The sequence below is a fragment of the Bufo gargarizans genome, chromosome 2, assembly GCF_014858855.1.
Source record: "Bufo gargarizans isolate SCDJY-AF-19 chromosome 2, ASM1485885v1, whole genome shotgun sequence".
NCBI lineage: Eukaryota > Metazoa > Chordata > Amphibia > Anura > Bufonidae > Bufo > Bufo gargarizans.
The window spans coordinates 591,243,352-591,250,129 of record NC_058081.1 but is presented as its reverse complement, the minus strand read 5'-3'; positions in this window follow the sequence as shown (position 1 = coordinate 591,250,129).

The window sequence follows — 6,778 nt, the reverse complement described above, 5'->3', positions numbered from 1 at the left end:
GACATAAGGGCTGGGGGCTGACATGAGGGTCCTATGGCTGACATGGGGGGCTGATGGCCGACATAAGGGGCTGATGGCTGACATGGGGGGCTGATGGCTGATATAAGGGCTGATGGCTGACATGGGGGCTGATGGCTGACATGGGGGCTGATAGATGGCTAAAGGTTGGGGGTCTGATCTGAGGTCTGATTAACATTGGGGTCTGATTGCTGGTCTTATTGTTCTACTCTAAAACTTAGGTGCATCTTATAGGGTGAAAAATACTGTACAGTGCAGCAGAGACAAGTGCAGCAGAGACCCTAGTCAGTTTATTTAGTCGTCATATAGTGTTATATATTTTAATATGCACCTTGTGTTTTGTTATGCGCGTGAATCAGTCAGCGCTGACTAGCACCCCCTAAGCCCCCCCCAGTCCCTGGGAAAATTGTCTTGCATGAAACTGGTCCTTGGTGCAAAAAAGGTTGGGGACCACTGTTCTATAAGGTTTTCTTTCAGCTATCATTTTCCATTACGGGCCCTGTTACATAATATTGGCCCTCGATTGCCCTTGCTGCTGATGTTGACATCAATATTTTGGTGTTACAACACCTTCTTATTTTGTTTTCCCCCTCTTCCTCTTCCTTTTCCTCATCCCCCATATTGCTCTACCCATACAATTATTTTGCACTGGTTCTCACAGAATATTGGGCGTCTTACTTACGTTTCCTCCTATGGCTTAATTTAAGGTAATGTCCTTTAATATTAAGGGACTTAATATACCACAGAAAAGCAGTCAAATCCTCCACTATCTGCGTACTCATAAAGTATCTATTGCACACTTTAAGACATCCAAAACACCTGCTCTTCCCCACAAGCACTTCTCTGGTACCATAGCATGTACACTACAGCATCTAGGGGAGTTTCTATTGCTATTAACGGTAATATTCCTTTTCAGCTCCTCACAGAAATTGCAGACCCGGAGGGTAGATACCTCTTCATCAAGGGGAAAATAGGTAACTCGGTATATTCTATTGCAAACCTTTATGCCCCAAACACACACCAAGTAACACGGCTTACGCAGACATTGCAAAAATTTTGGCAATTTGCAGAAGGCATGAAGATAGTCGGTGGTGACTTTAATCTCCCAATTAACCCAATCATTGATTCCACTGGTACCTCCCATATCTCCTACCGGTCCCTGAGACGTCTTACCAGAGTTCTGCAAGACTTACATTTGGTGGATGTCTGGAGATTGTTATTCCTCACCACAAATGATTACACCTCTTACTCAGATGCCACTTTACAGATTACATCTTCCTATCACAAACCTATATGCCTCATATTCGCAAAGCAGATATCGGTGACATTCTACTCTCCGACCATGTCCCCGTATGAATTACCTTAACCTCTCCAGATCTACCAAAAGGGGCTTGGTGTTGGAGGTTGAACGAGCCTTTATTAGAGCAATCAGTTGTATCAAAGTCAATACAGGAATGTCTCACTGCTTACTTTGAAACTAATGATATCCCTCAGACACCACAACCTATTATCTGGGAGGCACACAAGGCCGTCATACGGGGAGAGTTGATATCCATTGGAAGTCGACTTAAAAAACAATGATCTGTTCTTCTTGACTCACTATTGTCACAAGCCTCTAAACTAGAAAACTCTCATAAAAAATCTAGAGCTTAAGCCATTAAACAGGAAACTCTCTGAAATCAGAACTAAGATTAATAACATTCTTAATATTCACGTGGCTAAGTTATTCCACATGTCCAAGTTTAAATACTATGCCCACGGAGATAAGTGTAATAAAATTATGTCAGCCCTGGTAAAACAACAAAAAGAAAAATAATTTATCACCAAAATTCACACGCCACAGGGAACTTTATCTACTGATTCCAAATCAATTGCCCAGGCGTTTCAAGATTTATATTCTAATTTGTATGATCTACATTCTGGCCTCCCTAGTGTCGACACCCTCCCCGGGAGCTATTGACCAGTTCCTGGACTCACTTAATCTCCCTTCCATCTCAGAGACAGATAAAAGTGCCTTGACGCAACCCTTTACTCCTTTAGAACTGGGTAAAGTACTACAGTCTATCCCATCGGGTAAGTCACCAGGTCCTTATTGCTTTTCCATCAACTATTATAAAAAGTTTAAATCCCTTTTACTACCGTGTTTCACTAAAGCCTGTAATGCACTCTTGGGAGGAGATACCTGGCCACCTCAATCTCTAAAAGCCCATATAACTTTATTACCTAAGGAAGGAAAAGACCCAACTTTCTGCAGCAGCTATAGGCCGATATCTCTTCTCAACACAGACCTGAAATGGTGGGCTAAAGCTTTAGCATATAGACTAAGTCCTATACTGCCCAGGATCATTGGTGCCAAACAAACTGGGTTTGTTAAAGGTAGACAGGGGAAAGACAATACTGCTAGGCTTATACGTATAATATCACATGCCAGGTCCGCTAAAATGCCTCTTCTCCTTTTAAGCCCAGACGCTGAGAAACCGCTTGATAGGGTTAGTTGGCCATATATGATTGCAACCTTACGGCGGTTCCGATTCCCTGATGTATTCATTACTGCTATGCTTACACTATACGACAAACCCAAGGTGAAGATAAAAGTAAACTGAATTTATTCTCTGAATTTCCATATTAAAAAATGGTACCATACAGGGTTGTCCATTGTCCCCTTCACTCTATGTACTAGTAATGGAAACCTTAATCCAGAGAATTAGACAGGACCCTCTGATACAGGGATATAAGGTGGGATCTTTCACACACACCACTGCAGCTTTTGCAGATGATTTGCTGATATTGACAACACATCCTCTGCAGTCTCTTCCACGTATTTCAGCATTGCTGGAACAATATGGAAGCCTGTCGCACTTCAAACTTAACTTCAGCAAATCAGAAATTTTTAATATAACGCTTCCACTACATCAGACTCACAATCCAAAATCAATCTAAGTACACTTGGCCAGCAGATTCTATTAAGTATCTATGTCTTAATTTAACACGAGATCCAGCTGCCCTGTATAAAGCCAACTATCTACCGACACTGCAAGACATAACTGGCCAGCTTAAAAAACTACCTTTCATGTTGTGGATAGGCAAGAAAAACCTCCTTAAAGCTTATATTGTACCCAAATTGCTTTACCTGCTACAAACACTTCCCATCTGGCTCCTTTTTTCTCCAAAGTACAGTCCATATTTAATCCATTTTTTATGGAACAAAACGCGCCCTAGGCTTCCTTTTAGGCTTCTGAAACGCAAACAAAGGTTCGGTGGTTTTGGGCTACCAGACCTCCTGTCACGGATGGTGTTACAGAAAACTAGAAGACACAAATGAAGATCCGACTGACTTGATCCAAAACTAAGGAACAGGAGGGTAAGCCCTGTAAGAGCCCTAGCTCTCTCCCTTACTGCTCAGCCTATGCAAAAATCTCAATGGTAGAAAATTGCATACCCTCGTTCCTCGACTGTATGACACCTGAACACCCTATAATAGTGAGGGGACACGATCACCGGCTCCCTACACTTAATACAGAGGGAGTCAGGGTCACCTAGGATCAAGCCCACAGGCAAACAGAATCAGCTTCTAGCATCAGCACACTCCAGGAAGTTGTATAAACCGCAAAGTGATGCAGTATGGGAGGGGATTTAAAGGGATGCAATTAGTGCAACTAGATGACAGCTGAGAGAGGGAAACGAGATGACAAAACAAAAGCAAAACAAAAGAACCTCAGGCAGGAGGTTCTGAAGAATGTCTGTCAGAGCTTCTCAGAGGTCTGGCGGTGACACCTCCTCACCTATTATAAAGCGAACCAGCTTAGTAGATGGATCACAATCACGTTAAACCCATAATCTAATCTATATGCCAACATTGAAAACTATCTTTTCACCTTGGCAGACCGTTGTTGTTGGTGGGGCATCTCTGAACCTGCTAATTATCACCCCCATATCCTTCTCAGAGGCATTGCCGATGTGTGGCAAAAGCTCAATAAACAAACAGCTCTGATCTCCTCCCCATCGCCTGTAATGCCTCTGAACCTCTTACCTAAACATATCAATCCAGATACAAACATTCCCTCAGACTTTTGGAAACAACTTTCTAACATTACGGTAGAGGATATATTTTCTGCACACATCAGATATTTTACTAGAAAAGACCAAAATACATACATCCAACTTTATATAGTGACATGACTTTGACTCTGTCTGTAAAATTGCCTACAAGGAACTGCCATCCACACGTCAGGAAGTATACATGGCTAGATATTCACTTACTGAAACATTCGCCAAACGCCAAAGATCTTTCTTTTCTGGCTATTAACTAACGACTCTCAACTTAAGCCCCAGTACGTGTCTAAATGGGAAGAAGAATTGAATATCACCCTTTCTGATCCAGAATTGCAATTTATACTCTCCAGATCACATGGCTTTTCGCAATGTGTAAAGCTCCAAGAGAACTCCTTTAAATTACTAACACGTTGGTACAAAACTCCAGTTTTCCTTTATATAATTAATCCAGAGATCCCAGATGCCTGTTGGAGATGCGGGTCTGATAGAGGCACTTTATCTCACCTTTGGTGGTACTTCCCCCTTATAAAAGATTATTGGAAAGCAATAGAAAACAGCATAAATGATGTGTGTTCCAGCAAGATCACATTAACTCCACAACTGGTCCTCCTGTGGTGCCAAACCTCTTCCTTTACGCCTCGTAAACACAATCTACCCACATTATTGCTATCTGCGGCTAAATTGTTAATCCCCACTTTCTGGTGAAACCCAAGGCCTCCATTCCTACAAGACTGGGCCAACAAGGTCAATCAAATACTCCGACTAAAGGAACTAGCACATTGGGAAGCTATGACCAAATCATCCTTCCTCAAAATTTGGGACCCCTGGAGGCAATCCAAATACATGGACGCATTCAACTCAACTTCTGCACAACCTTGAATTTTTCTGTTTTGTTTTTTAATTATTTCATATTTTTTAGAAATCACTGAAGACATCTTTTATTGTTGACATGTTTCTCAATTTATAGTTGCATATCTCACCAGCGCTATAGAGGTAGACATACAATGTAGTCAATTGATTAGCCTGTTCACTTTAGAGCAATTTGTCAAGGATAATAATCTAACCTCTAAGTGATAGTGCTGTTTGTTGTGAGTAAATGATTCCCTTTGAACTATGTATTGTTTGTTCCGCAATATATCTTTAAATAAAAAAAAAGAGACACATTGATATTTGGCCTAATGTGCAGCCATTGTTATATTGATATATATATATAAAAGGAAAAATGTGGCAGCACCAATTCACAGCATAAATGGCGGGTGCTATGTCGAGGGGTGTCACTGCTTACCCACGAAATGTAGACGAATACGGACAGCACATCTTTTTATTTTATTTTTTTACGGCGTTCACCAGACGGGTTGAATCACATGCTATTTTTATAGAGCAGGTTGTTACGGACACAGTGATGCATAATATGTTAATTTATTTTATTTTATTTTACTCAATAAAAGCATTTTTGAAAAAAAATCATGTTTTTGTGTTTCCATTTTCTGAAAGCCATAATTTTATATTTTTGGGCGATTGTCTTAGGTAAGGTTTAATTTTTTGTGGGATGAGATGATGGTTTGATTGGTACCATTTTGGGGCACATATGACTTTTTGATCACTTGGTATTAAACTTTTTGTGTTGTAAGGTGATAAAAAATAGAATTTTTGGCATGGTTTTTATTTTCGGCGTTTTATTACGGGTTAACGCATGTGATTTTTTTTATACAGCAGGTTGTTACGGACGCGGTGATACCTAATATGTCTGTTTTTCTTAAATATATTTTAATTTTACACGATAAGGGTCCATTTACACGTCTGTAGAATGGGTCCGGATCCGTTCCGCAACGTTGCGGAACAAATCTGGAACCATTCATTCTCTATGGGGCCGGAAGAGATGCAGACAGCAGATCTTCCGGTCCGCGCCTCCCGAAAAGGACAAGAATAGGCAGTTCTATGGGGGTGCCGGATCCGCAATACACTACGGACATGTGAATGGACCCTATGAGCATTTTTGAAACAAAAAAATCATTTAGTTTTAGTGAGATGCAGGGGCGTTGCTAGGGTCTGAAGACATCCGGGGCACGAGCCCACGTGAAACCACGCCCCCATCCCATGAAGCCACGCCCCCCATCCCATGAAGCCACGTTCTCATCACCACCAAAAAAGGGGGGGAGGGCTTCACAGTAGTTATTAACCCCATAGTTTTTCTTTCTTTCTTTTTATGGCGTTCACTGTGCAGTAAAAGTAAGTAATCTTTTTATAGATCATGTCATTACGGATGCGGCGATACCAAACATGTTTAGTGTTTTTTATTTTTTACATTTTTAACCAATTATATGTGCGGATATAAGAAGAAGTTAGATTTTTCTTAACTTTTTTTTTTTTTTTACTTTTTTTTTTCTTGAAGATCCAGTGGGTCTGATGCCTCTACAATACACTGTATAGTGTACTGCAGTGTATTGTCATTCACAGTAAGCCTGATCAGGCTCAGCTATACCATGGCAATCCAGATGCCTGTGAAGGTGTCCGGTTGCCATGGTAACCAACCAGCAGCGGCCTGATGGTTATCCCCATTTGCGGAACGGATGTGGACCCATTTTGCAGACGTGTGAAAAATAACAAAGTTAGAGCTCTTGGAAGGAGACGATCAAAAAATGAAAAAAGATTGCTTAGTCATAAAAATGCGTACAGGGGGAAGGGGTTCAAATCCACACGGCAGGTC